This window comes from Tursiops truncatus, chromosome 8 (genome assembly GCF_011762595.2).
Source record: "Tursiops truncatus isolate mTurTru1 chromosome 8, mTurTru1.mat.Y, whole genome shotgun sequence".
Classification (NCBI taxonomy): Eukaryota; Metazoa; Chordata; class Mammalia; order Artiodactyla; family Delphinidae; genus Tursiops; species Tursiops truncatus.
This window is the reverse complement of record NC_047041.1, coordinates 69,916,756-69,931,532: the sequence shown is the minus strand read 5'-3', so window position 1 is coordinate 69,931,532 and position 14,777 is coordinate 69,916,756. Positions and strand designations below refer to the sequence as shown.

At 42.5% G+C, this 14,777-nt stretch overlaps 1 protein-coding gene and 1 non-coding gene across 6 annotated transcripts in view; both read left to right on the top strand.

The window, feature by feature from the left end:
- The first annotated feature begins 1,642 nt into the window (after window positions 1-1,642).
- On the top strand, window positions 1,643-1,749 carry LOC117313472 (U6 spliceosomal RNA). The gene has a single exon (XR_004527978.1). It is a non-coding gene; the product is annotated as a U6 spliceosomal RNA (small nuclear RNA).
- Window positions 1,750-13,156: 11,407 nt separating this feature from the next.
- The window catches only part of PIK3C2A (phosphatidylinositol-4-phosphate 3-kinase catalytic subunit type 2 alpha), a 113,108-nt gene continuing 111,487 nt past the window's right edge, over window positions 13,157-14,777 (top strand). For 4 of the 5 annotated variants that reach the window (XM_073808648.1, XM_019948312.3, XM_073808647.1 and 1 more), the window contains exon 1: window positions 13,157-13,284. The gene's annotated coding sequence lies outside the window, so the exon portion shown is untranslated. Of the gene's footprint in view, window positions 13,295-14,777 lie in introns of all 5 variants that reach the window. The other variant, XM_019948314.3, reaches the window with a different exon arrangement.

Here is a 14,777-nt window from a genome sequence, read left to right as displayed (position 1 = left end):
GAAATCTAAGTCCAGGACTGCAGGCCAGGAAGTCCTGAGTGTATATCCAACTTTGACAAGACCTGCAAAAATTGGTCTCTGGCAAATAATTTAACTTGTTTTTTATGGCATTGTTAATTTTTATTTTACTGTCTGTGTGCCGGCACAAGAATGCTACTAGCATCTCATTGCCATTGAAGCACTTGAATGATATCAGTTGTCAACTGAATACCAAATGTCTCCTATGTGCACAACAACACTCAGGGCCCTGAGGAACCGAAGAGCAGTATAATGTTCCTCCCCTCAAGGATCTGTGTGTCTTAAGGGAACGTGGAGGTTGTGTATGGTGCTTCGAATGGTGTCTGATATACAGTTTTAAGTCTTCAAAAAACATACATTCACTTCCTTCTTCCACCTCTGAATCTGGCTTCTGCCCAGGGCTAGAATCCCTGATTTCAGGCCTGATGGAACATTTTCTGTGATGGATTCTTCCCATCTAGATTGTCTAGATTGCCTAGATTGTCAGTGCCATGAGAATAGGGACCAGGTCTTATTCATGCTCCATCCCCAGTAACCAGGACCATGCCTGGCACATGAAATGTGCTCAGTACATTTTGTTGAGTGAAGGATCTTCCAAGGAAACTCATTCTATTTTGGGCTTACCCTCATTGTTAAAGAAGTGAAGTGAAATCTACCTCCCTGTCATTTGCATTCACTGGTTCTTCTCTTCTCTAATCTAAATAGTTCTCAATAAATGTAAGCTCTCTTTCTACCTCCCCTTCATGCCCTTCTGTCATCATTGCCCTCATGAATATCACAAGAGACTATTTAAACCCCTTGCTGAAATCTAGGTACTACTGACTGTACCTCCAGTGTTCCTCTAATCCATTAACCAAATAATTAAAAACTCACAATGTAATTGAGGAAATCCATCCTGAAACATGAAACAAAGAGGAATCAAAGCCTTTAAATGTGGTGGGTGATTGTGGTCAGACAGGAGTAAATTCAGGAGTTCAGAAAAGGGAACTATCCTTAGGGTATAAGAGAGTGAGAAGAGATTTTCTGCAGTTTTGGGGCTGAAACGTTGATTCATTCATCTTAAGACCTAGATGAAGCAAATAACACAGTACTTCCCCTCACATGTTCACTCTCTAGTGGAGGAGACAGGTAACTATCAAGTGAATTAATAAAATGAACTTAAAAGATGGTGCTATGAAGAAAAAGGCAGGGTGCTTGGGAGGGAGAATAATGAGGTGAGGTAGGTAGGGGACAAACATCAGCTTTAGAGAGAACGGGGGTCAGAAAGCCTCTCTGAGGAGCCATCAAAAAGGAGCTTGAAAAAAAAAAAAGGAGCTTGAGAAAAAGTAAGGGTGGGAGGGGTTTAAAGCATGAATTGGAGGACAGATGTTAGAATCAGTGAAGTACAAGGAAAGAAACAAACATGAACTCCAAGGTAAAACTTGTGTTTAAGCAAATATCTAGCTCAAAATCTTTTGTTTGTTATTCCAAATATTTGAGCATTACTTCATATAAAAACATACACACGCAAATACGTTCTGAAACATGTAAATAGTTTATATGTTCCCAAAAGGATTCGAAGCACCTTATAGAAATATAACAGGAAATAATTCAGAAATTAGGATGAAGGTGAAAAGTAAAGACAGTGCTCCCTTCGGCAGCACATATACTAAATTTGGAACGATACTGAGAAGATTAGCATGGCCCCTGCGCAAGGATGACACGCAAATTCGTGAAGCGTTCCATATTTTTAAGCAGCCGCATATCACAGAGAGATCAGCTCGGTGCTTTGTGTCCACCTAGAGGGGTGGGATAGGGAGGGTGGGAGGGAGACGCAAGAGGGAGGGGATATGGGGATATATGTATACGTATAGCTTATTCACTTTGTTATACAGCAGCAACTAATACAACAATGTAAAGCAATTATACTTCAATAAAGATGTTAAAAAAAAATAAAAGTAAAGACAAACAGGAGAAGGAAAATGAAGTCAATTGTTAGGACTGACATACAAAAGTGCATATTATACAGTTCTAAACAGTAACTAGATCTGGGCTGTATATTTGATTCTGAGCTTCCAGGAACAGAGCAATAGGGAAATATGAACAATTATGAAATTCAGTGTGCCCATAATAAAAAAAAAAATGAAGTAGTTCTTAAGAGAAATATAGCTTCCTAGCTTCCTGGTATTAAGATCTGAGAGAAATACTCCTTCATCATGAGTCACTCTGTGACATACTGGTCAAAGTCCTCAACGATATCCCTGCAGTAAACACAACAGCAAGATTCCCAGGGCCATCTCTCAGAACTAGCTTGAATGCATAAAACCAAAGTGCAGCTCAGTAAAAGCAGTTCTATAAGGGACCAGAGGCAATCCAGCTACACAGCTTATACTAGCAGCTGTGAATCAGCGATAACAGTTAGAATGTCTAGAGAAATGGATGGATTACATATCCTTCAGGTAATCCTCAATGAATATTACTTCTTTCACCTGAGCTTTTGATAAATAATGTGTAGGAGAGAATTGAAGTCATTTCTCTGGCAAGAGACTAGAGTGGAAATGATCTTGCTGCTAATTAGTAATTGTTTTGAAAATCAATGGCACTGAAGATAGGACTAACAATCTTTTAGAGAAGTAAGGGGTCTAACAGTGTGATAGCTTGAAAAAAGGCTATCCTACTGCCATTTGGAAGTGGACTTAAAACTTTCCTCGAAAAATAGATCTTAACCCACATAATCACATGGACAGATAATGCCTCAGGCCCCAAAGTACTTCCACACACATGTGGTCAAGATCATTCTAGCTGGGCTTCCCTGGTGGCGCAGTGGTTGAGAGTCCGCCTGCCGATGCAGGGGACACGGGTTCGTGCCCTGGTCCGGGAAGATCCCACATGCCGCGGAATGGCTGGGCCCATAAGCCATGGCCGCTGAGCCTGCGCGTCTGGAGCCTCTGCTGTGCAACGGGAGAGGCCACAACAGTGAGAGGCCCGCATACCACAAAAAAAAAAAAAAAAAAATCATTCTAGCCTCTATTAGTCAAGAGAACTCAATAAATTAGTTAAAAATTTTTACTTTCCAGGTAACTGCATAGTGCATGTGCTGTATAAATTTTTTGTCAATAAATCAATTAAATGTTGGAGGACAGCGACCTAAAACAATATTTGAATATAAAAAGAGTTGATTTCAAGCCATGCTCTCTGACGATAATTATGTAGAAAGATTCAGAGCCTGCTTAGTGGTAATATCCTCAGCATAGAAGCAAATAATTATCTTTCCCTTCTTAAAAAAAAAAAAGCCATGCACTAAGCTCATCTAAAAGTGCCTTTAGGGGGCTTCTCTGGTGGTCCAGTGGTGAAAACCTCATGCTTCCACTGCATGGGGCATGGGCTCCATCCCTGGTCAGGGAACTAAGATCCCACATGCCCTGCGACATGGCCGGAAATAAAAAATGGTTTTAGTTCTTTAAGGAGCACATTTTGAAAGAAAAAGCGGAAGCTTTCTGCTTGAACCAGTAGAGTTATCTGATCTGTTAGTTTGACTGAGACTGGCTAGCTGGTTGCCAAACTGGTTTTGTTTCCCTCTGGGCCCACAGTTCAACTAAATTTCCCAGCCTCCCTTGCAGTTAGGTGTAGGCAAGAGAATTCTGGCCAGTTGAATTGGATGTATTTCACCTTCAGGATGGTGCAAGAAACCTCAGAGTGACTTTGGGTGTAGTGTACCGAAGACGATAGACCTTTCCATCAGTCTGGGTCACTCAACACCCAAGCTCTTATTGGGCATATGTGTGAGAGAAATAACTTTATATTGCATTAAGCCACTGAGATATCAAAGTTTGTTGTTACAGCAGCTAGTGTACAGTCAATACAACATTTAAATCAAGTCAAGAATATGCTTCTACCTCTCTGTACCTCAGTTTCCTTAACCGTAAAATGTAGATTTTAATAGCACTTACCTCATAAATTTGCTCTAAGAATTAAATATGTTAATTCATGTTAATGCGTCCAACAGTGCCTAGCACATAGTAAACATTCAATTCATGTTAACTATTATGGTTATTACAATAGTACAAATCTTCCTAGTAGAATTAAGTTCCATATAACTCAAATTTCCTCTGACTACTCAGATTGTAGTAACAAGTGATGTCACATTCATGTTACTATCTGCACTGTGCTGATCTGTGCCCCAATCACTGCAGGATTTCAGTACATTTCTTGGTCACCTTGGGTTGTCCCATACATGCTCTGAAATTATTCTCTGATCTCCATTTTGTTGTCTGCTAACCACTTTTGAAGTTACTGGGAAGTAGGGGGTGGCAGAATGAGGAAGGCTTGCCGTCACGGTGTACTGCCTCTCATTTGTCCCAAAGCTATAAATCCTCAAAGTGCCAGAATAGACTCCCATCCATTTGTATCTGTTTTTTCTCAAATTTGCTTTAATTTTTAAACTTTGTGTAATAATATACTGCGTTTCAGGAAATGTTAGAAACACATTTAAGGAATTATTCTCAGATAACACAGAACAAGTTTTAATTCATTTAATTTTCCATTGTCAGTCAACAGGCTTATGGGAAGGGGCAAACAGTCCACACCACTGAATCCAGGAATTCTCAGTGAGGTGCCTGGGCCTCTTCTTAACCCACTTCTTGTCCATACAGCGGGTCACCACAGTTTACCCCAAAACTGCTCCTAGGTTTGGCTCACAGGGATTTTTAACCTGAGGCCCACAGACCTCCCTACCCAGCTGAAATAATCCCCAGGATATCCATGGACAGAACTCAGAGGCCTGTGATCTTGGATGGGGGAAAAAAAATTATATATATATATATATATATATTACTAATCTCTAATAGAAATATAGCAATTCCTTCATTACTAATGTAGGCAACAAGTTATAGTAGTATTAGCTGTACCTGTGACTGTCACCAACAGATATACTAATAGATATTTCTATGTTACATTATAGCAGTTAAAAATATTTTGAAATAGCATTTATGCTCACACTACCATGAAATTATGGTAGTCACTAGATCTGCCAATGTCCTCCCTTTTGTCTTATTTCGTACATTAATAAGGATGTATATTACTATAGCAAATGCTGATTTAATATTCTGAGAACTATATTTTAATATAATTGGCTTCCAAATGTTTGTATGTAGAAACATTGTTCTGAGAAAGGAATCTATAGACTTTACCTGACTGCCAAAAGGGTCCATGGTACAAAAAAGGAAAACCTTTGGGTTATTGGGTTTGACATTAACTCCACACCCCCATGTATTTTTCCTTACTCACCCTCCTCTGTAGTCTTGAAGAGGACTATAGGGGTGAAAAACACTCAGACACGTTGAAATGCCATCCCCTAGGACAGCTTGGTAGGTGGTTAAGAGCTTGGGCACTGGAGTCAACTTGTCCTGCTCTACCACTTATTAACTGTGTGACCCAGGGCAAGTTACTTAACCTCTCTGTGCCTCATGTCTGTAAAATGGGAATTATAATTTTTCCTTCCTCATAGGGTTATTGTGAAGAATAAACAAGTTAATCCATTAAGTCTCTTAGAGTCTAGCACATAGTAAGCTCTCAGAAAATGTTAGCTGCTCTTTCAAGTGCCTGTCACAGCTGTTTCTTTATGATATTTATAGGGAAGGGAGAGGAAGAAAGAAAAGAGTAGGCTAGACATTCCTCTTGTGAGTCATAGCCTACACATATTACTTTTATGATGCACAAAGTTAATATCCTTTTTTAAAGCACGCATAGTTCTTCCTTGAAAAGTTTCCAATTTAATTTTATGTTTTATATAATAAGTCCCAACTGAATCTTTTTTAATGCTTCCGTAGCAGTACAAATGCTCCCTGCCCTTGATTTACAAAAGCAGGGCTTACATTTAAATAACATTAGTCTTTCATAATTCATGCTCCTTTCTAAGCACTTTAAGAGGTGAATCTTGGCTATGTCATTTTAACTGAAGGGGAGAAAATATTAAAAATAAATGAAAGTAGATTCATTCATTCATTCATTTAACAATTATTACGCTCCTGCTCTGTGCCAGGCACTGCTCTAAATGCTGAGGACTTAGTGATGAACAACACAAAGTCCGTGCTGTCACTGAGCTTACTTTCTAGTGTGGACAATGAACTAAAAGTATCAGGAGGTGATCAATGCTTCACAGAGCATTAAAATAAAGTGATGTTATATACATAAGGACTAGGTGGTTATTTTATATTGGGTAGTCAGGGAAGTTCTCCCCAAAGAGGCGACATCTAAGCAGAGATCTGAATGACAAAACAGAGCTAGCCAATAAGGAGACAACATTCCACGCAAAGGGAAGAGCTAGTGCAAATTCATTAGAGCAGGACTGAGCTTACCTGTTCTTATCTCTTTAGGAATGAAAAGAAGGCTGCTGTTGCTGGAACATAGTGTGCAAAGGGCGGAGCCATTCAGGAGAGTTAAACAGGAATAAGATATTGTGAGGTTTTGCAAGTAAAGGCAAGGTTTATTTTCAGTGCAATGGGAAGCTACTACAGAGTTTTAGTCAGAGGCGAGGTGATCTGATATACCATTTAAAAGCACTCCAAGACAGGGAAGGAGAGTTGAAAATAAATAAAGTCCACTTACTCATGGGGAATGAATTTAGTGGGGCAAGACTAGATATGGGAAGACTGGTTGGATGGTGGCTTAGACCAGGATTACAGCAGAGAGGTGGCAAAGATGGTCAGTTTACGCGTTAGAGTATATTTTGGAGGTAAAGCCAGTAATACTTACTGATTGGGACATGAAGAAATGAGAGGAATCAAGGATAACTCCTGACCTTCTGGCCTATGTAACTGGGCTGATGGTGCCAATTGTAGAGATGGATAAATCCTGGGGGAATGAGGGGATGAGGAAGTGGGAACAGATGTGAGATAATGAGTTGCAATTTCTCATTTAGTGCTCATCTTAATTTTGAGTTGCCTATCAAACATCCAAATGGAGATATCAAATATACAGTTACACAAGTTTTAAGTTCAGGGGAGAAGGCAGGGGCTGGAAATATAAGTTTAAGAATCATTGGCCTAGGAATGGTATTTAAAACCATGGGACTTGATGAGCTCACCTAGTCAGACAGTATAAACAAAGAAAAAAGAGTTGAAGACTAGGTCTTGGGGGCACTCCTAACTTTGGAGGTCTGATAAAGGGGAAGGAGCTGATAAGAAACTAAGAAGTAAGCAGGAAGATAGAAGGAAAACAAGATGAACCTGGCATCATGGAAACTTTGAGAACAAAGTGCTTCCAGGAGGGAGTGATAACTAGTGTCAGAAAATGCTGAGTGGTCCAGAAGGGTGAGGACAGAGAATTGACCTGTGTCTTTGGCGAGATGTGGGTCAGTAGTGACTTGATAGGAGATGTTTCAGTATGTGGAGGGGGATGAAAGTCCAAGGGGATGAGAAAGTAGAGTTGGCGAATATGAGACAGTTCTTTTGAGGCACCAAAATCGGGCAGAAGCTGGAGGCGGTGTAAGATCAAGGGAGAGAGGGAAGTTATGTGTGTAAGGGGGTTCAATGAGGAGGGCTGGGTAGGGAAGTTGTGAGAAAGGAAAACATAGGTCTAAACTTTGGTTTCTGCCCTCAGGGAGTTTATGATCTTATCTGGGAGAAGTTGAGGATAGCAGTAGCAAAAAATTTAGGCTTTGGATTAAATAAAACAGCATCTGTAATGCTGAGCACGATGCCTAACAGTAAGAACTCAATAAATGGAAGTTATAATTACAAAACAATTTGAAAGCACTCTAAGATAGGCAGTAATTAAGGACTAAACTGAGTAAGTAATTGAATGTTAGGATTTTAGAAAATGGAGAGATTACTGTCAGCCACAGCGACCATACTTCCCAGTTAAAACTCAGGACCCATCATATGACAGTGGGTTAAAAAAAAAATCTGTCAGTATATTTATGTGAACAAATTTGCAAAGGTCTAAGATTTAAAAAAACTTTCAGCCACCTACTTAAACAATTGCCTATATTGGAGATACTTAAGTTCCATGTATCCCCAAATACCCTGAGCCATTTTGAGGCCTCTGTACCTGTGCTCTTGCTTTTCCCTCTGCCTGAAACACCATTCTCCACCTTTACATGACTAACTCCTACTCATTCTTCAGGGTTACTTCCTCTGGGAAGCCTCCCTTGTCCTGCCCTCCCCTCCAGCGGGGCTGGGAGCTCCTGTGTTGGGACCTTGTGCACAATTTTTTTTTTTTTTTTTTTTTTTTTTTTCGGTACGCGGGCCTCTCAGTGTTGTGGCCTCTCCCGTTGCGGAGCACAGGCTCCTGACGCGCAGGCTCAGCGGCCATGGCTGACGGGCCCAGCCGCTCCGCGGCATGTGGGATCTTCCCGGACCGGGACACGAACCCGTGTCCCCTGCATCGGCAGGCGGACTCTCAACCACTGCGCCACCAGGGAAGCCCCTTTGTGCACAATTTTACCATAGCTTTTACCACACTGTATTGACATTTTGTATTTGTGTACCTTTTGTGGTTTTTTCTGCTGTTTTGGGGTTTACTAAACTGCAGGCTTTCCAAGGGCAGTGTCAAGATTGTATTCACCGTTTTTTCCCTTGCACTCAGCCCAGCTTATGGCTGATCTCAATCAATGTCTATTGAACCCAACAGAATCTGATACTAGGACTATGCTGGAATATCCTGGACACAAGTCCTTGAATGACTGATAACTAGCTTAAACACCCCACCGTAATCTTATAACAGGTTTATAATATGAGAACTACTCAGGACCCCATCCTTCCTCACTCCCTCTGAGTCTGCACAATTCCACATACTTCCTGAGCTGTTTTACAACACTTCCCAATACACTTTTTAAACAATCTTGTTTCTGATCATTCAGCTTCTAATCAAAATGTATTAGCCTCCAGTGCTGTCTAACTATACTTCATGCCAAAATTATTAAGCTCTCATGGTTTTCTCTTCTAAGTTGAAAGGAATACACACTTATGGTAACAAAGCCAATCTGTATAAAAGGAATATATAGTTAAAAGGAAGGCTCCATTCTGTTGCTGACTCCCAGTCTCCCAGGTCCTCTTTATAGACACAGTCACTACTACCAACTTCTTTTGTATCCTTCCAGAGGTATCCTATGCTATTACAACACACTCGGTTGTTTTTTATTTTAATAAATTTATTTTACTTATTTTTATTTTTGGCTGCATTTGGTCTTCGTTGCTGTGTGAGGGCTTTCTCTAGTTGCAGCAAGTAGGGGCTACTCTTCGTTGTGGTGCGCAGGCTTCTCATTGCGGTGGCTTCTCGTGTTGTGGTGCACGTGCTCTAGGCGCGTGGGCTTCAGTAGTCGTGGTATATGGGCTTAGTTGCTCTGCGGCATGTGGGATCTTCCCAGACCAGGTCTCAAACCTGTGTTCCCTGCATTGGCAGGCAGATTCTTAACCACTGTGCTACCAGGGAAGCCCTTACACACTCTGTTTTTTAAAACATAAATACTAGCATTCCACAGATTATTTGTAGCCTGGCTTTTTCCTTTAACAGATAGCTTGACTGTAACCTCATGAGAAAAGCCTTTAGGCGAAAGTACCCACCTAAGCCATTCCTGGATTCCCGACCAAAGAAACTGTGAGATAGCAAATTTTTGTTGCTGTAAACCGTTAAGCTTTGGGATAATTTGATATGCACCAATAGATAACTAATATACCTTCATCCTTTCCTCCTCTTTTTCCAGAGCTTCCCAAGTTACTTAGAGATATCTCTAGTAATGCTTTTAGAACACTGTATCATACTTGTTTCTAAGTCTCTTTCCCCTACTTGACTATCTCCAAGGACAGGAATCCTGGCCCAGTTAGCTTTATATTTACCATGTCTTACGCAAAGTTCAAGCTAGAACATCATCACTTCCCTAGATTTTTGCAATAACCTCCAAACTGGGCTGCCCAAATCCCCTCTAGCCTCTCTCTGATCCATTCTCTACCCAGCCCTAAGAAACCTTTTTAAAATGCAACTTGGGTTATTTGAGAGCTTAAAATCCTTCTCCTCATTCTTAGGATAAAGACCTAAATTTTTAATACAGCCTCCCAGGCCTGGCATGGTCTGCCTGCCCCATCACCACATATAAAGCCACTTCCGCTTTGTTCCCAGCACAACAGCAACACTGGTTTTTCATTTCCTCAGCTGAACCATTCCCCTTCCTCCCTCACTGTCTTTGCTCACACTGTTCCCTCTGCCTGGGATGTTTTTCCCCTCCTCCTCACTCAATTTCTACTCATCCTTTAGATTCAATGTCATTTCCTCAGGGAATGCCTTTCTGCTTTCCATTCTAAATCAAAGACCCCTATAGTTTTCTTTCATACCACTTATCACAATTGAGATTAAGTGATTGTTTAATTAGGTGTTTAATATTTGTCTCCCCTGGTGGACTCTAAGCTCTGTTAGGGAGGGGACACCTTGTCTTGTTCACTACTTTATCCCCAGCACAGACCATAGTGCCTGACATATTGAAAATAAGGGCTCAATACTTTTTTTTCTTTTTCTTTTTTGCTAAATGAAACACAGGACAAACATTTCCTATTCCTTCTTCAAATCTTTTCATCATCTACACATTTAACCTTCTGAGTGTCATTCCTCTATGACAGTGTTATCTACCTTAGGTAATGACTTCTGAGAGGTAGAGATCACAGCTTTTAAGTTGTATCATATAGGACCCAGCAGAGTTCTCCTACTGAGGTGGGGATACAGCTTTGGGAAAGGAAAGAGAATAGGTTTACTTATTAACGGCCTTTTGTAGCTACTTTATTGCTGTTAATATCTCTTTGGCCTGTTGGGGGCAGTGTGAAGTTAAAAGAGCATGAGGCATGCAGTCCCACCCAGCTTTGGATCCCAGCTACAGTACTTAGTAGCTGTGTGACTGTGGGCAAATTACTCATGTTCTCTGTTCCTCAAATTCCTCAGCTATAAAATGAGGATATCATAATGGTACCGTTTTATGAGGTTGTTGGAGGGATTCTTGTAAATTCCTCTCCATGACTTGTAAAGCACTAAGAACAAGGACTGGCCTTAGCAAATGCTCAATAAATGTCAGCTACTATTTTTATCTGTGGTAAAACAAGGTTGCCCATTTCTCATTTGGTACTGGAAGAAGTTTGGGAATATTTGTGGTGCTGTGAAGTTCCCTGTGGGAGGTTAGGATTGGAACACTTAAAAGTATAATGCCTCCTCCTCAATTCTTTTCTCTACCTTTAAACCTTAATATTGAAGCCAGTGGGAGAAGGGAAAGAGGAGAAACAGCTGCCAGGTATGTTCTATTTGGTTCCAAATGACAGCAGCACCAGTTTGCACTTTCTCCTAGAAGTTTGTGTTTCTATTGTTCACACGTGCATCTTCATATGCCTATTGCCAGAGAGATGAGATAAGCTAAGCAAGAGCTACCATTTCAGATTCTTGACACCTGGTAGTTTGTGAATGCTGCTTTTTTGGAATCCAGAGAACCATCAAGCTCCCTTTCTTCCTCTTCTTATTGGGACCCTTCTGATTGATCAAAGCCTATGAAGTATTGGCCATTCAAGAGCCATAATAAAACAGTAATAAAATAATGAAGTCTGAACTGCAACAAGGAACTCACTCAAGCAAGGGCCCTCTGCTGCTGGGAACCAGAGAAAATATTTCTCCTAAGAAAAATGTAAGAAGGATACAAAAAAGTCAAACAGATAATCTTCCCTCAAGACACAGTGTTCTCTCAAGTCCCCGTCCTTCTTTTCTGAAGGAAGGCACACTCAATTCTGGGGCAGAAGATAGGAAACGAGCCCGAGACAATTGGTTTTCCCCTCCCCTTTTAATCTCCTGAAAGAGCTGCCAATTCTAGAAATTCCTCCTTTGATCAGAAGATAAAGCAGAACAATGCTGTAGCACTAAGCAGATTCCTAAGGGACATTCTTCGAGAGTGTGTAAAGCCTGCCTGGAAGTGTGTGTACATGGGGGGAGGAGGGGAGTTGGTGGAAAACCAGGAGTAGGAAGGGTGGGTGGAACAAGAGCTGGTAGCCACAGACACAAGGAATAATCATATAGTTTCTTCTAGACTTCATAGAGTAGCAACTCCAGCCACTCTCATTTCCTGGGAGGCATAGGCATGTTTATTACAGTGATTAGAGGGCTTCATCCACTTCAAATCCTCCCTCCAAAAAAAAAAAAGACGAAAGAAAAATCGGATTTATATTCCACTACTTGTTGGAAGTGAGTTTTTACTTCTCTTACAGCTTTCTCACTTTTTTTTTTTTTCTGTCGGAGAATTGCAGCCCATACTAGTCTATCACATTAGACTGGGAACCTCTGGAAGGAGCTCTTCTCTTACTGTTTAAGGGACAAAAATACTATGGATTAGAGTCAGAACTGAGTTTGAATCATGCCCCCAGCTTCACCATCTGTAAATGGGTTTAATTTTCCTATCTGCTTAACATGGTCATGTAATTTTTTTAATCTAACATTTGAGGGCTAAAACTTTACAAGCATAATCTCATTCAATTCTCATGAGGAAAGTGTTATTATGGAGATTGTATGTGAAGATATTTTGTAATGTAGAAAAGAGCCGTCTGGCTGTGAGTTATTATTAGGCCATCTTCTTCACCTGGCTGTTGTGAGATTAGATGAGACACCGATGTGAAAGCACTTTAAACGATCCACGTGATGGGCTGACTACTAATTACACACCCCGCAGCACCTGATCCACTGTGAGGACTCGGTAAACGCTGGTTGGAGTGAACGATTTTATATCTTGCCTGTTCCCTTCAGTCCTCCAATCACAAACTAATCTCCTCGGGCCTGGGGCCAAAACCACGAATCTGGGAGCTGCAGCCCGGATGCAGGCGAGTGCAGAGTCCCAGGAGAGGGCACGGGAACAATAGAACAGTTCGGTGGTTGGGGGGGGGGACTTTGGACGCCGGGCCTGAGAGGTGGCCGACTGGGGTCCCCGGAGACCCCCTCCACTGTTCTGGGGCTGCACAGACAGACGTCCTGAACCCGCACGGCACTCCTCCCGGGGAGCCGGAGTCACCCCCACGCTCCCCCAGCTAGCGCCTCACGCGACGCGCCCAAGCCCCGCCCACTCCTCAGGTAGGCCGTCCACACCAGCCAATCCACGAGAAGCCTGGGCACGGAAGGCGGTGCTTAACCGGCCGGAAGTGACGTATCTGCTTGGCTGGCCCCAGACTCCGCCGATGCTTTCGGCAGCAGCTGAGGCGGCCGAGTGGAAAATGGCTCGGACCGTGGTGGCTGTGGAGGCTTGGGTTGCGGTGGAGGCAGAGCCTCAGGCAGCGTGAGGTGAGGAGCGGTAGGTGCGGCGGGGGCCGGAACCTGGGACCCTGCTCTGCAAATGCGGCGAAGGGCCCCGGGGGTCTTGGGAGGGTCTCTTGCCGCGGCCCCGAGTCCCCCGAGTGCCCGCTTCTGACCCTCCATCCCGTACTCTCGGCGCTGACCTAATCGACTTACCTCCCTCCGGGCCTTGTTTCCATCCAGGCCGTTGCCAGCTGCCCCTCCGAAGGTGCTTGCGTCCCACCAGGACCCTCTCGTCGGGGGCGGAGGGGGTCGCGCCTGGGAGTTAGTTTTGTCCCAAGGGGGGAGGAGAAGCCACCCCCTGGTTCTCGGGACCCGGCCGGAGCCGCGATGGCCGGTCCTACCCTCTGGTCGAATTGTTGGATTCTGGCGACTGTGTGTGCTGCACTTCTCAGCTGTGACCCGCATCCCCCCACCCCCGCTGCTTTTCTCCTCCTTGTCCCATCTCCGGCTTTGGGGGCGAATGATCCTTTTTCTCCAACCCCACCCCCACCCCGGTTCCTTTTTTTTTTTTTTTTTTTTGCCGCGAATCCACTTGCTTCGGGGAAGACAGTATTATTTCAGTGTGTATTTAGTGCATCATCTTTCTGGGAGGGCGATCAGATTAAAAATATTTGCTTAACTCTTCCTGAATGACGGAGGAACAATAAATAATTGAAGGGAAAAAAGCGCATGCTTATTTTCCTCACTAAATGGTTTGGCTTTAAGAACGAGATTCTCCAGCTGTGGAATTTTTTCTGGGGGGAGTAGGGATTGAGGAGGGAAATGAGGAAGGAGAAAAGTAAGTGAGGAATAAAGTCTGGAGATACAGAACGTGGAAGAGAGAGCCTGTGGTGGTTCTTTCCCTATATTAGCCTGATGGAAGTTCAGGTTGTAATTATATTTTTATTTTGAACAGTGGGTGTTGAATTGGGTGTAAGGAAGGAGGCCTTTCTCTGTGAACAAGATTACTTCTTAGAGAGGTACCCTAAAATCTTTCCAGGTGGGTGTCAGGCAGAAAAGTTCTGTTGGGAAAATTGTGTAACATACTGGAGCAGCAAAGCCACAGATTAGAAGAGATGCAGAAAAAAGAAAGCTATTCTTAGAAGAGTGGTGAAGACGTATAAAAAGAGGGACGGCCATAGGGGGCTCCAGGAACACTGATTCCAGGAGAGACTTTGTACCTTTGCCTCCTTGGCTTGTGATTAAGTTTCCACATAAGACACCTCTCAGCAACTCTGCCAGGGCTGGGGCTGATGCTCTTATTCGTCGTAGCAAATTAGACCGAAGTGCGTTGGTTGAGGTCTGTACCGTCGAAGATAACTGCTTGTTGAATATTACCAGTCTTTGAGTACTGAAAAGCATTTTGACTGAATTACTTAACTCAAACCTAATTCATGAGTGATTTTACATAGGCTTGAAGTAATTTTGCCTAAATTAATAGATTCTAAAACAATTTTTTTTTACGAAAATCTCTGTTGTGATTTGTGTTCTGTATGCAG